This window comes from Phoxinus phoxinus (assembly GCF_949152265.1).
Source record: "Phoxinus phoxinus genome assembly, chromosome: 15".
NCBI lineage: Eukaryota > Metazoa > Chordata > Actinopteri > Cypriniformes > Leuciscidae > Phoxinus > Phoxinus phoxinus.
In genome coordinates, this window is record NC_136890.1 from 5,333,906 (window position 1) to 5,350,396 (window position 16,491).

General features: G+C 38.9%; 1 long non-coding RNA gene across 1 annotated transcript; it reads left to right on the top strand.

Annotated features, from left to right (window-relative positions):
• Positions 1-6,787: 6,787 nt before the first annotated feature.
• On the top strand, positions 6,788-10,999 carry LOC307011861. The gene is made up of 3 exons (XR_013800504.1): positions 6,788-6,953; positions 7,272-7,372; positions 10,261-10,999. It is a non-coding gene; the product is annotated as an uncharacterized lncRNA (long non-coding RNA).
• Positions 11,000-16,491: the final 5,492 nt, after the last annotated feature.

Consider the following 16,491-nt stretch of genomic DNA (forward strand, 5'->3'; position numbering starts at 1 on the left):
AAGTAGAAATTTTGGGTATCTATACTTTACTTAAGTAATTATTTTTCAGCCGACTTTTTACTTCTACTCCTTACATTTTCACGCAATTATCTGTACTTTCTACTCCTTACATTTTAAAAATAGCCTCGTTACTCCTATTTCATTTCTGCTTGTTTTTTTCATTCCCGCTTGTTTTCATTCTGGCTTGTCGTCGTTCAAAAAATGAGTCCCGCCTCCTGAACACACATCGCTAAACTGATTGGCTTTGTGTTTTCTTTCTAACTTGTGAGAGGCTGTCCGCGCGGCGCGCTGTAGTTACATTTGGTTTGTGCGAAGCGGCAAAACTCCTCCGAAGGAAACCTACTGTAGATGCGGTAAGCGAGGGAGAAATCAACAGTTTTGTGCTCAAGAATACGGGGCAAATCGCGTCAAATATTGCGTTGGGGACAGCCGTTTTTACAATATTGCCTACTGTATGACAATCGCGGGATAAGTGGCAAACATAATCGTTAGTGTGTGTGTGCGTGCGCGCGTGTGTGTGTGAGAGAGAGTGTGTGCGTGTGTGTGAGAGAGCGACCCAGCCAACACGTATATGTTGGCCCCACATGGTTTATGCTTGGGCTACTTGGGTACCAAGTGGGCATGGTCCCAAAATGGGCATCTTATCTGGGGCCCACTTGGGTCATCTAAGTAGGTCCCACATGGGCAAAAACAGGTGGGCTCCCTATATGGGTCCTAGTTGGGTCACTAATGGGAACTGAGTGCATGGGCTGAAAATGGGTAACACAAATGGGGCCCATTTGGGTTTATCAAATAGGTCAGACATTGGCAAACACAATCAATCCCATATAGGCTGCCCACATGGGCCCAAGGTAGTACCCACATAGGTAATCTCTGTATGGGTTATGAATGGGAAAAACATATGGGGCCAGCTTGACCAAACCACATGGGTCAGACATGGGCAAACACAACCAGTCCCATATAGGCTGCCAACATGAGCCCAAGGTAGTACCCACATAGGCAATCTCTATATGGGTTATGAATGGGAAAAACATATGGGGCCCGCTTGGCCAAACCATATGGGTCAGACATGGGCAAACACAATCAGTCCCATATAGGCTGCCAACCTGAGCCCAAGGTAGTACCCACATAGGTAATCTCTATATGGGTTATGAATGGGAAAAACATATGGGGCCCGCTTGGCCAAACCATATGGGTCAGACATGGGCAAACACAATCAGTCCCATATAGGCTGCCAACCTGAGCCCAAGGTAGTACCCACATAGGTAATCTCTATATGGGTTATGAATGGGAAAAACATATGGGGCCCGCTTGGCCAAACCAAATGGGTTAGACATGGGCAAACACAATCAGTCCCATATAGGCTGCCAACCTGAGCCCAAGGTAGTACCCACATAGGTAATCTCTATATGGGTTATGAATGGGAAAAACATATGGGGCCCGCTTGGCCAAACCATATGGGTAAGACATGGGCAAACACAATCAGTCCCATATAGGCTGCCAACCAGAGCCCATGGTAGTACCCACATAGGCAATCTCTATATGGGTTATAAATGGGGAAAATATATGGGGCCCACTTGGCCAAACCATATGGGTCAGACATGGGCAAACACAATCAGTCCCATATAGGCTGCCAACCTGAGCCCATGGTAGTACCCACATAGGTAATCACTAAATGGGTTATGAATGGGAAAAACATATGGGGCCCGCTTGACCAAACCACATGGGTCAGACATGGGCAAACACAATCAGTCCCATATAGGCTGCCAACCTGAGCCCAAGGTAGTAGCCACATAGGTAATCTCTATATGGGTTATGAATGGGAAAAACATATGGGGCCCGCTTGGCCAAACCATATGGGTCAGACATGGGCAAACACAATCAATCCCATATAGGCTGCCAACCTGAGCCCATGGTAGTACCCACATAGGCAATCTCTATATGGGTTATGAATGGGGAAAATATATGGGGCCCACTTGGCCAAACCATATGGGTCAGACATGGGCAAACACAATCAGTCCCATACAGGCTGCCAACCTGAGCCCATGGTAGTACCCACATAGGTAATCACTAAATGGGTTATGAATGGGAAAAACATATGGGGCCCGCTTGACCAAACCACATGGGTCAGACATGGGCAAACACAATCAGTCCCATATAGGCTGCCAACCTGAGCCCAGGGTAGTAGCCACATAGGTAATCTCTATATGGGTTATGAATGGGAAAAACATATGGGGCCCGCTTGGCCAAACCATATGGGTCAGACATGGGCAAACACAATCAATCCCATATAGGCTGCCAACCTGAGCCCAAGGTAGTACCCGCATAGGTAATCTCTATATGGGTTATGAATGGGAAAAACATATGGGGCCCGCTTGACCAAACCACATGGGTCAGACATGGGCAAACACAATCAGACCCATATAGGCTGCCAACCTGAGCCCAAGGTAGTTGCCACATAGGTAATCTCTATATGGGTTATGAATGGGAAAAACATATGGGGCCCGCTTGGCCAAACCATATGGGTCAGACATGGGCAAACACAATCAATCCCATATAGGCTGCCAACCTGAGCCCAAGGTAGTACCCACATAGGTAATCTCTATATGGGTTATGAATGGGAAAAACATATGGGGCCCACTTTGATAAACTATATGGGTCAGACATGGGCAAACACAATCAATCGCATATAGGCTGCCTACATGGGCCCATGGTAGTACCGACATAGGTAATCTCTATATGGGTTATGAATGGGGAAATACGAGTATAATTTTGAAATAATGAATTATGTAATAAAAATAAATTGTGAATCTGTAAATTACATCATAATCTATATACTTGTAAATAACATGTCTGTACAATCATTAAAACAATTATATACAGTATATTTATAATTTATAATCTTTGTTATAATGCCACTAACAGTTGACCGTGGAATATTTGGTAGTGAGGAAATTTCACAAATGGACTTACACGGGTGGAAACCTATCACGGTACCATGCTTGAATTCACTGAGCTCCTGAAAGCGACCTATTCTTTCACAAATGTGTGTAGATGTAGAAGCGTGTGTGTATACAGCTCAGCTGTGGCCATGGAAGTGATTGAAATACCCGAATTCAATGATTTAGAGGGGTGTCCCAACACTTTTGGCAATTGTGGGTACAGTACTGTATAGGCCATGGCTCTTCAAATCCAGTCCTGGAGTGTTGGTGTTCAGCAGACATTAGTTCCAACCCTAATCATTGACATTTAATTCAAAGTGTCAACTTTTAGTGGTCTGATTTTGTGAGTTACTGCAAAATGCTTATCTCCATAGTTATTTTAAAATGTATACAAATGGTTCAAAATATCCAGAAAATGGTCACTGTACAATATGAAGAACGGGTTACAGAAGCTATAATTATCTATCAAAATAATGTCTTAGAGATGGGTAAAAGAAATCAAACCCCTAGCACCAGCCATGTGCCCTCATTCAATGGAGATAGGCTACTCAGTGTTTTCTGGTCAGTCGGTTAGTGACAATATAATTCTAGAGATGTTTTAATATTGGGCTTAGGGTTAGGGTTTTGATTATTGAAAGGGGAACATCAGTTCAGATGATGAAATAGTCCAAGCAAAGAAAGATAGAATGGAAATTCATGGTTCGAAGGGAAAATATAAATTCAGAAATCATATTTGCAGCATATACAGGAGTACAGAATAAAGTGCAGTTTCATTAATTTAGCATATTGTGGTTTGTGTTCAGTTTTCTTTTGAGGCCAACAGTTCAGACTTTTATTTTCAGTCGTAGTTGGCACGACATGACTGACCCTCAAAGTTGAAATATAGGTGAAAAAGTTTTTCTTTTTCAAAATCTGTATGTGAATCAATGTCATGTCTTCAAGAAATACTTAACCTTTGAATTATTATTATTTCTAATTATTATTTTAGCATTGTATATTTTGATCAAAACACCACTTCAAAAAGCTAAATTTATGTTAAAATATAATAATTTTATTATTAACAATAATAAAAATAATAATGGATATTTCAATCTCAAGAGAGAAGTGCAGCAGAAAATGTTTTGCTTTGTGTGATTTTGTTTGGATTTACAATTTTGTGTGTGTGTGCCTAAAGCTTATAGCTACCATGCAGGATTGCATTTTTATTCACACACTGTCATAAAAACACTATTTGACCAACTAATCAAATAATATAGTCTACAAATAAAACTAAACACACACATTTCTTTAAAAAAAGAAAGAAAAGAGGAAAAGTAATCTTTTCCATTACCAGGCTGAAACAATCGCTATTGGTTGTTTGTTTCACCTACTTTGATCATGATTGGTTAATCTGACTGTCATCTACGTAACTGGCCAATGACAACTGTGCGCGCCTTTTTACTGGTCATGTTTGAAAATACGTCAGTTTGAGTTGATGACTGCGTGTGTGTGTGTGCTGCTACTGCTCGGCAAGATTACTCAGTTTTTACTTATGGCAGTTAAATTCTTATTTTGAACTAATTTGCGTTGTGACATGTAAACGGAGGAGAACAGAAGCTGATATGTGAACACACAAGGAAGGTCGGACTGGATGAGGTCCTGCAAACATTGGCGATATCAGGTAAGAGAACATTTTTCAGTCTCTGTTACATAAAGTTATGTTTCGTGTTCATGTCCTATCCACTATAATTTTAGAAAAACAGATCTATTAATAAATATGTCATGTTTAGGTATTACATTAAAATAAGGTGAGAGTGCTATATAGCCTAGTTAATGGTAGAATAATGCAGATAAACAAATCTTGTGTTAATGGAGTTCATTAACTTCCCAGATGTTCTGTGTACACACGAGAGTTTAATAAACGGATAACGGACGTAACGTACAACCTGCAGCTGTGTGTACCATTGACTGTGAAGGTGTGCTTCATCAATCGCGATTAGCATGTGTTTAATATTGTAAGCCTCTGATGTCAATGTTGTCAGCTAGTTTAAAACTCAAACTCAAGAAAACCCTAGTGAAGAACATATTTATGTAAGGAATAATTGACGACAGGCCGTTGAATTATTATAAAAATAATGCACACCCGAGGTGGTAATGCGGTCACGACGCGAAGCGGAGTGGCCGTTACACCTCGGGTGTGCATTATTTTTTATAATAATTCAACGGTCTGGAGTCAATTATTCCGCTTATACTACAGTTACCACACCTCGAAATATTGTTCAGATGATGTATTTCAAGACGTTTGTAAAGTTTTTGTCATTAAAACGCTCTTGTATGTAGGACTAATTCCTTGCGCATCTAAACCCCAGGCTCCGTTGCTAATTCCAAAACGTCATTTTAGAGTTAGTAACGGAGGTTTGAGCCACTGATAGCAGAGTAATGCTGGACACACACTTAACGACTAGAAACATCCTCTGACTGTGAATGCAGCAGATTTTAAACACCGCTGTGAACACAGACTGAACGCGCTGAAAACGCGTGCATGATTAGTCATGACTCATAAGTATCAAATTACATTCATAACCGGCATTAGAGAGAAGCATGTGCGTCAATATTATTATTTATTTATTAATTCACTTCGTTTTAATTAATTCGTTCATTCTTTTTTTTCTATTAGTGACAGTAGACTTACTAGAAGACTAATAAATGCAACACAAAGCCCTTTTAACAAGTATAGGCCTATCATTTTTATTTATTTGTTATATTATCTTCAATAATTACGAAAACCCGTGCAACAGGACTATCAATTTATTTAAATATTCAGTTAAATTTTTTATTGATTATATAGGACATTGAAAATTGCAGATCAAGCGCAGGGGCTGCAGTTTCTCTTGTTATGAATTGTATCCTATTGTCCGTTATTACAGTTGACTACGCGAAGTGATATGGAACTGTAATGAGGTCAAGACCTGCCTGGAACTACTTTAGCCGTGCGGTTCCCTGAATATAATTGCACACCTCAGAACGTTCGTCAACCAATCAGATTTAAGCATTCAACGGCCCTGTAGTATAAGTACTTAATATTTACCCTGCAATTGTACTTTGGTATCCTAAATGATATACTTAAAGTCAATAAGAACAACACATTATGTACTTAATGCACTTTAGTTATCTGAAAGTGCTGAGGTTAAGTGTATTTGATTGTGGAACTATTGCAAACTTTAGGTACACTTTATTAATAGTGATGTATATACATTTTATATATATATATATATATATATATATATATATATATATATATATAAAATGCAATTTTTGTTTTTTTTTCCAAATTGTTGTAATATAAAAAAAGTTACATTGTGCACTAAAGAAATGCTCCAAATATAGTTTTATTATATATTAAATATAAGTCTTAGGTGATTGTGTCAATAAATATGTTAATGGGTTTGAAGGATAATAAGTAGGCCTATGTTTTTGTATAGGTTTTTTATTTATTTATTATTTACTAGGGAAGGAGCATCCAAATAAGTAAAGTGACTGATAAAACAGTTATTTACACTCTGAAACACTAGAATCTACTGAAGATTTGAGAAATATTATTGGTCTAAATCTCTTTTTCTAGATAGCCGTTTCGGAGTATTTTTACATCACCTCTTCAAAAACTGGTAACTGCTAATGATAAGAGATTTGTTTACTTCTATTCAAGCACTGGAAGAAGATTTTTTGGGGAGAACAGGCACCCAACAGAGAGACAACTCCACCACGATTATCAACTTCAGTAAATTTTAACCATTGCTTCTAAACCTTACATTTGGGATTAATATATTATATAGTAAAAGTATTAGTATCATCGTCAAGTCATTTCCTCTACCAGTGACAAATCTGAGTAACTTTTTATCCTTTTGTCTTTCTTCCTCTAAAGTGACAAAGAAAGGAGAACATGTCACCATCATCAGTCCTTTATTTAGTTCACTGAAGAACATCAAGGGAAAGACCCTCAGACGTGTCATAACAGGATAAATTTGGCTACAGGTAAAATTATTAGATTGTTTGATTTTGGTGTACCAATTTGCTTTTTTTAAGCTACAATTGTGTGATGTGACGTGACATGTAGCCAAGTATGGTGTCCCCATACTCGGAATTTGTGCTCTTCATTTCACCCATTCAAGTGCACACACACACACACACACAAACACACACACCCGGAGAAGTGGGCAGCCGTTTTTGCTGCGGCACCCAGGGAGCTATTTGTTCATGTTGTCTGAATGTTTTATAATGGCAAATGTTGGTACAATTTAAATACGTTTTGTTTAATATTGTTTAAAGGAATGGTAATCTTTCTTTTTAAAGGACTTATCAGCCCACTACACCCCACCCAAAACTGACCAAGGATCCAGATGAGTACTGGCAATTTGGTGGAGGATTGTTACTACACTGCACTGTCACTTCTGGTATGGATTCATTAACCTTTTGTTATGTGTGAGGTGCTTTGATTTTACTTAATTTAATAAAATTTACAAAATTAGATTTTACATACTTTACTTTGAGTAGTTCACTTTAAAATGAAAATTACCCCATGATTTACTCACCCTCAAGCCATCCTAAGTGTATATGACTTTCTTCTTTCAGACAAATACAATCTGAGTTATATTAATAAACACCCTGACGCTTCCAAGCTTCATAATGGCAGTGGATTGCAACCATCAGTTTGAATCTCAAAAAAGTGCTGCTATCCATCATAAACAAACTCCACGCGGCTCTGGGGGGTTAATAAAGGCCCTCTAAAGCAAAATCATGAGTTTGTGTAAGAAAAATATCCATATTTAAAACTTTATAAAGTAAAATAACTAGCTTATGGCCATACGCAGTCTATTTGCGTATAAAGCACAACTTACGCAACTTGTGACGTCAGAAGTAGCGTAGTGCATAATGGCGTAGCGTAAATATCAGCAGTGCGTCGCATTACTCGCATAAGATGCGCTTTACCCTTTAAGTGCAATCCGTATGTTCGTTTGGCCGGAAGCTAGTTATTTTGCTTTATAAAGTTTTAAATTTGAATATTTTTCTTACACAAACACATGGCTTTGCTTCAGAAGGCCTTTATTAACCCCCCGGAGCCACGTGGAGTTCTTATATAATGCATGGAAGCACTTTTTTGTGTTTCAATCTGATTGTTGCAATCCACTGCCATTATGACGCTCGGAAGTGTCAGGGTGTTTATTAATATAACTCCGATCGTATTTGTCTGAAAGAAGAAAGTCATATACACCTAGGATGGCTTGAGGGTGAGTAAATCGTGGGCTAATTTTAATTTTAGAGTGAACTACTGCTTTAATACTATGTGTAGTTAGGATTCTGAATTAGGCTAAGTGTAATGTTTGTCTACTTATCAGAAATATACAGAGCCACATATATTATCAGAGATTAGAGCTGCAATTGTTGAATGATTTTGATCTCAATTCAAATACTACGCAATATTTTCCTAAATGACAACGATTTGTCTTAAACCTTTGTCAAGTAAGATCACAGTGAACATTTATATCTGCGTTGATGCTGTCAGTAGCCACATTTACATAGACGTTTTTTGTTTCGGTCAGAATGAAATCATTCTGATTGATGAATCTGAACATTGCTTTTACATGAATGCTAAGTCATCGGGTTGATGTGCATTTATAAGTCACAAGCATCAAATCTGATTTAATCTTTTGATGTGCACGCACTGCACGAATACCGGTATGCAGTTTCATGTTGTTGTCACAAACTAACCATCCTCCATTGTTTTAAAAAGCAGACTTATATTTACCTATTTCAGGTCCTTATTAGGAGACAAGGAGCACACAAAGCTTTGCCGTGCTGCTTATATTAATCAAGCAGTTTTAAAAATGATGTCTAGATGCCCAAAACAAGGCATCTGCAGATGAGAGTCCGAAACAAGCACTTGTTGGACAACGTTGTCCTGCACCACTTCAGGGAAGATTGAGTGGGAAGATAATTTTAGATTGACACAAAAGTAATTTATTATATTCTTATATAATATTACAACAACATCAGCTCGTAATTCAAATGATCACAGAAGTACTGAGATAAAAGTTTATAGTTCATAATCAGATATAAACACTGTCTACAGTTACAATCAAAATAAATAAAAAAGTAAATCAACTTTTGCAAGACACTTAAAGATAAAGATTTCACATTGTTAACAAACAGGTGGTGACGAGACTGGTAAACAAATGTATTTGTCATTTTTTAATCATTAAATAAATGGGAATAGGAGCAGGCTTCACTCAATGATTAAACAATAAGAGTGCTGGCCTAAATACTTAGAATATTAAGAACAGGAGAGAGGCTGCACTATGCATAAATAGTTTTATTTGCACAAACGCGTTTCGGCGATTCAGTGTGCTAAAGAAGGCTGAAGGCGGCATACTGAAGAAGGCACGTGCCGAAACGCGTTTGTGCAAATAAAACTATTTGCATAGTGCGGCCTCTCTCCTGTTCTATATCATTTTTAATCATTCATTCTAGAGATTTGTTCAAAAACGCTGATTCATCCAGTAATGAAACAAGTATTTTAGTCATTAAATCATTCATTCAAACTTTTTTTTTCCATTTAGATAAAACATTTTAAATCGACTGTAGAAATTAACATTTTGTCAGAATCTCTAGTAACTGACATGTTATGTTGTTAAGTTGTCTGTTCAGAATCATGATCTCTGTCTGAAACGCTAAAATAATCGGGATTCTCATTTTAACTTAATTCTAACTTAAAGTTATTAAAACTGTGACACTTAAGTCGAGCCATCCTGGAAATGTAAGAATAGTCCACACCTGTGATCACCTCAATTATTTTCCAAAGACAAAAATAATTATATTTTTATATTTTTACTTTAAAAGTTAAAATTAAAATACTTTATTATGCATCATGTTGTCGGCCCATTCTATCATGGACTGAGAATGATTGTGAGAAACTACCTAATATTAAAATGACAAAAAATTCTTGAGACAAATTATTATTATTAATGTTTATAATTTTTTTTCAATGGCTAACTTGTATCAATGAATGAATTGATGCTTTCAAACACATCGCATATTCATACTTTATAAACTGGTTTTATTAATACAAAATATAATCAGAATAGTCTGAATAAATAAACAGTAATTCTCTATTCATTTCCCAAATGCCCTTCCATTGACATTCCAATACCATGACCATTCCAATTGAAGTTTTATGCTGTTTTTGTTTTTTATCCTGAGTAAAAGTTGTTATTCTTTCATAATGTATTGTGACATGTGTAAGTAACATGATTTCTCTAAAATCATAATCAAATTTGTTTTGCAGAGGCTCTTAAGAAGACTGCACACAGATCAACTGACAAGAAACTGAGAGGGAACTCTCAAAATAGTTTGGGACAAGAGATGGAGGAGGACAGTGTCTAGAATGCGCAAATGACTGTCTGCAGTATAAGCTGTACTGATAAATGTATAGTTGCTGCTTCTTCTAACTGTCCCCAATTTATTTCCTGTTCAAATGTTCAAAGCTTTCAGTAAAGACTGGGTCAAATACAGGTTAAAAATATGTATTTTAACAATTAGGTATATAACTTTAAAGAGATACTCTTTAATCTGACAAAAATCTGCTTCTTTAAATATTGTCTCTGGAATTTCAGAATATAGCATAATATGATGGGTAATTTCAATAAAGTTTAAATTTGAAAAGATTTCAATCTCACTGTGTGCTCTAATGTTTTAAAACTTGTTTGTGTGGTGTTGCTACTCATTTAGATGGAACCCAGATGATCCCTAGTTGGGCCACATGCCTATGATTCCTAGTTGGGCCCCACCTAAAGCCCTGTGAAATCCTGCATAAAACCTAAATGAGTAAGTTGCTGGGGCCAACATGGAACCCGTGGACAAACCCACTTACAGCCCATATTTCAGCCCATGTAGTACCCACAAAAAAACTAAAGCTGGGACCAAGATGGGTCTTGTGCATGTAGCCCAGTTGGGGCCCACCTGTTTATAATTGCCATCCTACATGCAATCCATGTGGGCAATTAACATGGGGCCATAATGTAACCCGCGGACAATCCCATATAGAGCCCATTTTTCAGCCCATTTCAAACCCACATGGGCCCCACATACAAATGTCCGTTGGGTTAAGCTGGGACCGAGATGGGTCTTGTGCATGTTGCCCACTTGGGTCCCACCTAGTACCAAGTGCAATCCTACATGAAATTCATCTGGGCAATTAACATGGGGCCATAATGTAACCCGCGGACAATCCCATATAGAGCCCATTTTTCAGCCCATTTCAAACCCACATGGGCCCCACATACAAATGTTGTGGGGTTAAGCTGGGACCGAGATGGGTCTTGTGCATGTTGCCCACTTGGGTCCCACCTAGTACCGAGTGCAATCCTATATGAAATTCATCTGGGCAATTAACATGGGGCCATAATGTAACCCGCGGACAATCCCATATAGAGCCCATTTTTCTGCCCATATCAAACCCACATGGGCCCCACATACAAATGTCCGTTGGGTTAAGCTGGGACCGAGATGGGTCTTGTGCATGTTGCCCACTTGGGTCCCACCTAGTACCAAGTGCAATCCTACATGAAATTCATCTGGGCAATTAACATGGGGCCATAATGTAACCTGCGGACAATCCTACATGTGGCCCATTTTTTCAGCCCATTTCATACCCATATGGGCCCCACATACAAATGTTGGCTGGGGAGTGTGTGTGAGAGGGAGACTGAGTGTGTGTGTGTGTGTGTGTGTGTGAGAGAGAGAGAGAGAGTGTGTGTGTGTGTGTGTGTGTGTGTGTGTGTGTGAGAGAGAGAGAGGGGAGAGAGTGTGTGTGTGTGTGTGAGAGAGAGAGAGGAGAGAGAGTGTGTGTGTGAGAGAGAAGAGAGAGAGTGTGGAGAGAGAGAAGAGAGAGAGTGTGTGTGTGTGTGTGAGAGAGAGAGAGAGTGCGTGCATGTGTGTGTGTGAGAGAGAGAGTGTGTGTGTGGGAGAGAGAGAGTGTGTGTGTGCGCGCAACCATTATAGTGTCAAAATATCCCCACAAAGATGGCAATATCCGAAATCCTTATATGTGGCTGAAACAGGTATACCTGTTATACAGCTATAGCCTAGTGCCTCACAAGTTTTTCAACGTTTACATTTTAATATATATAACATTATAGTCATTATGGCCTTAGAATTTTTTTTTTTTTTTTTTTTTTTTGAGGAGGTGGGGTGCACTATAGGCCCCTTTGGCGCGGTCTAAGCTTTTGTCCTTAATGGCATTTTTTGCCTTGCATTACTTTTACTTTTATACTTTAAGTAGTTTTGAAACCATGTACTTTTACACTTTTACTTGAGTAAAAAGCTTGAGTTGATACTTCAACTTCTACAGAAGTCATTTTAAACCCTAGTATCTGTACTTCTACTTGAGTAATGAATGTGAATACTTTTGACACCTCTGGTGATGCGTAACACGAGAATGAACCTCATTGGCTCTTGCTAAAGCTCAAACGTGATGCATAACATGAGAATGAACCTCATTGGTTCTCGCAGAAGCTCAAACGTGATGCGTAACACGAGAATGAACCTCATTGGCTCTTGCTGAAGCTCAAACGTGATGTGTAACACGAGAATGAACCTCATTGGCTCTTGCTGAAGCTCAGACGTGATGCGTAACACGAGAATGAACCTCATTGGTTCTTGCTGAAGCTCAAACGTGATGCGTAACACAAGAATGAACCTCATTGGTTCTTGCAGAAGCGCAAACGTGCTGCGTAACACAAGAATGAACCTCATTGGTTCTTGCAGAAGCGCAAACGTGCTGCGTAACAAGAGAATGAACCTCATTAGCTCTTGCTGAAGCTCAAGCGTGATGCGTAACAAGAGAATGAACCTCATTGGCTCTTGCTGAAGCTCAAGCGTGATGCGTAACAAGAGAAGTAACCTCATTGGCTCTTGCTGAAGCTCAAACGTGCTGCGTAACACGAGAATGAACCTCATTGGCTCTTGCTGAAGCTTAAACGTGCTGCGTAACACGAGAATGAACCTCATTGGCTCTTGCTGAAGCTCAAACGTGATGCGTAACACGAGAATGAACCTCATTGGCTCTTGCTGAAGCTCAAACGTGCTGCGTAACACGAGAATGAACCTCATTGGCTCTTGCTGAAGCTCAAACGTGATGCGTAACACGAGAATTAACCTCATTGGTTCTCGCACGTCAAGCGAACTTCCTTGAGCTTCTGTTTCACATGATGTTTGAGTTGATGAATGTTTATTTGTGAATAAAAACTTAAATTCAATCTGTTCATCATATAAAGCGATTGAGTCTCTTCAGAAAATGTTGACCAAACCGCTCAATTCTCTTTATTCAAGTGGCAAAGTGGTGCATAGACTGTCAATGGAATAAATATGAATAACACTGTCACATTGTATGTCTTACATGCATATTGTTGAACTGTAACATCCAGCCTTAAACATCACAAAGATGAGATCAAATCCAACCACGTGTCCTGCACACTCACACATACCCAGCACTGCCTGCTGGTTTCTCCCTGAAACGGACAGTCTATTTCTCTGACTTTCTTACATAATCCACCCTCAGTTACAAACCGCCTTAGTTTAGCATTCCTGTTTTCTTGGCAGTCTTGGACTCTTCCAGACAGCTCAAAACCACACAAACCAACAGTAATGCTGTGTGAGCTCTGAGGTCAGACGTGCAATGGAGGTGCTTTAGGCCCATGATGACTTCATGAAGTGTATGTGTGCGCAGAGAACGACGAGAAAAGATGGACAGAAACAGATTTGTGAACGCATCTTCAGTGCTGTCACACATTAGAAAGAGTGTGTGGAAATTGTGAAACTGGAGGCAGGAAGTACGTCAGGGGCAATAGAGGAAGTGAAGGGGGAGTGACGGGGTGTTGAGCCACAGCTCAGCCGGAAGCCACAGTGGAACTACCACCAAAATACTCTCCGCATGTTACCTCAGGCCAGACTCAAGGGACACAGGTTCACGACAAGCCTGTGTGTGTGTGTGTGTGCTGTGGTTGTACGTATGCACACATTCACGGTTAAAGGAACTCACTTTTTATAAATGCACCTCTCAGTGTTTTTTCGCTGCAGCAGGTTTTGTCTCGCCTGAGTAACTTTTTGTTTATATTGGGCAAAGCATTTTCATAGAGTGCTATTTCTGAACAGGCTTATGTAATAATTATAGACATGCAAAACAAAGGAAGACAATTTCACAAACAACTAGTTTAAATTTACACCAGACATATATTTTCACTAACACATCATTTGCATATATATATATATATATAGTAGTGGCCTAAAGTGAAAAGGAAAATTGGACTCTTTGCACGTTATTGAAACTTTTTATGAAATATTAATTAAATATTTTGTATGCATGTTGTTAAGTTGTGCCTGGAGTGTATTAATGGATGGATGGATACTAATGTATTCATTCCATGTTTCAATTGTATCTTTTGTCATGGCGCAATGAAACATGCCAAACTGTGTGGATGTCATTTTTGGTGAAGTTGGGTCTAACATTTGAAAATGTTAGACCAACTGAAAATCACCCAAATGTGTGAGGATTTTGCAATATACTTTAATGAGAAGATCTCAAAGATCAGATCTCAATTGTCTCCGTCTATTTATATGCCACTTGAAGTTCCATTATGTTCTTCTACATGGTCTGTCTTTGAACCTGTTTCTCTTGACTCTTTGGCTGAGATTGTTTCAACTTTAAAAACTACTATTTGCTTTCAAGATGTGATTCCTACTAAATTTTTTAAGCAGGTTGTATGTACTGTTGGTTCTGATTTGTTGTCTATTATCAACAAATGTCTTTAACCCGGGGTTGTTCCTAACAGCCTGAAATATGCATCGGTCTTGCCGAAACTTAAAAGAGCTAGTTTGGATTCATCAATTTTAAGCAACTATCGCCCCATTTCAAATCTACCTTTTATTTCTAAGATTTTAGAAAAAGTGGTTCTGTGCCAACTCCAGTCTTTTTTAACAGATAGTCAGATCTATGAGAAATTTCAGTCTGGTTTTAAATTACGTCATAGTACAGAATCTGCACTTCTACGCGTCATGAATGATGTTCTGTTCACTACTGACACAGGGCAATCTGTAGCTCTTGTCCTTTTAGACCTTTGCTCTGCTTTTGACTTGGTCGACCATGATATTTTAATTTCTCGTCTTGAGGCATGTACAGGTATTGAGGGGATGGTGTTGAAATGGTTCCGCTCATATTTGACTAACAGAAGCTATTCTGTTCGTATCGGGAAACAGTGCTCATCCAGAATGAAACTTGGGTGTGGTGTTCCGCAGGGTTCTATTCTTGGGCCAGAACTATTTAATCTGTATATGTTACCTTTAGGTTCTATTTTAACTAAACATGGCATTTCTTTTCACATGTATGCCGACGATACCCAAATTTACCTGCCTCTAAAGCGTGACGGTAAGTTGGCTTTACAGCCACTACTGGACTGTATAGATGACCTGAAATCATGGCTTACTGCTAACTTTTTGAGTCTGAATGAAAGCAAGACGGAAATTATTGTGTTTGGCCCCAGTGATCGTAATACTCATGTTTGTGACCTCCAAACGTTGTCACCTTACAGCACTACCTCTATTCGGAATCTGGGGGTCTGGATTGACAACAACATTACCCTTGAAAAGCAGATAATGTTAGACCCAAATGAAAATCACCCAAATGTTAGACCCAAATGTTGGACCCAAATGTTAGACCCAAATGTTGGACCCAAATGAAAATCACCCAAATGTTGGACCCAAATGAAAATCATCAGGATGTTGGACCCAAATGAAAATCACCTAAATGTTGGACCCAAATGAAAATCACTTAAATGAAAATCACCCAAATGTGGGACCCAAATGAAAATCACCCAAATGTTGGACCCAAATGAAAATCACTTAAATGAAAATCACCCAAATGTGGGACCCAAATGAAAATCACCCAAATGTTGGACCCAAATGAAAATCACCCAAATGTTGGACCCAAATGAAAATCACCCAAATGTTGGACCCAAATGAAAATCACCCAAATGTTGGACCCAAATGTTAGACCCAAATGTTGGACCCAAATGTTAGATCCAAATGTTGGACCCAAATGAAAATCACCCAAATGTTGGACCCAAATGAAAATCACCCAAATGTTGGACCCAAATGAAAATAACCCAAATGTTAGACCCAAATGAAAATCACCCAAATGTTGGACCCAAATGAAAATCACCCAAATGTTGGACCCAAATGAAAATCACCCAAATGTTGGACCTAAATGAAAATAACCCAAATGTTAGACCCAAATGAAAATCACCCAAATGTTGGACCCAAATGAAAATCACCCAAATGTTGGACCCAAATGAAAATCACCCAAATGTTAGACCCAAATGTTGGACCCAAATGAAAATCACCCGGATGTTGGACCCAAATGAAAATCACCCAAATGTTGGACCCAAATGAAAATCACCCAAATGAAAATCACCCAAATGTTGGACCCAAATGAAAATCACCCAAATGTTGGACCCAAATGAAA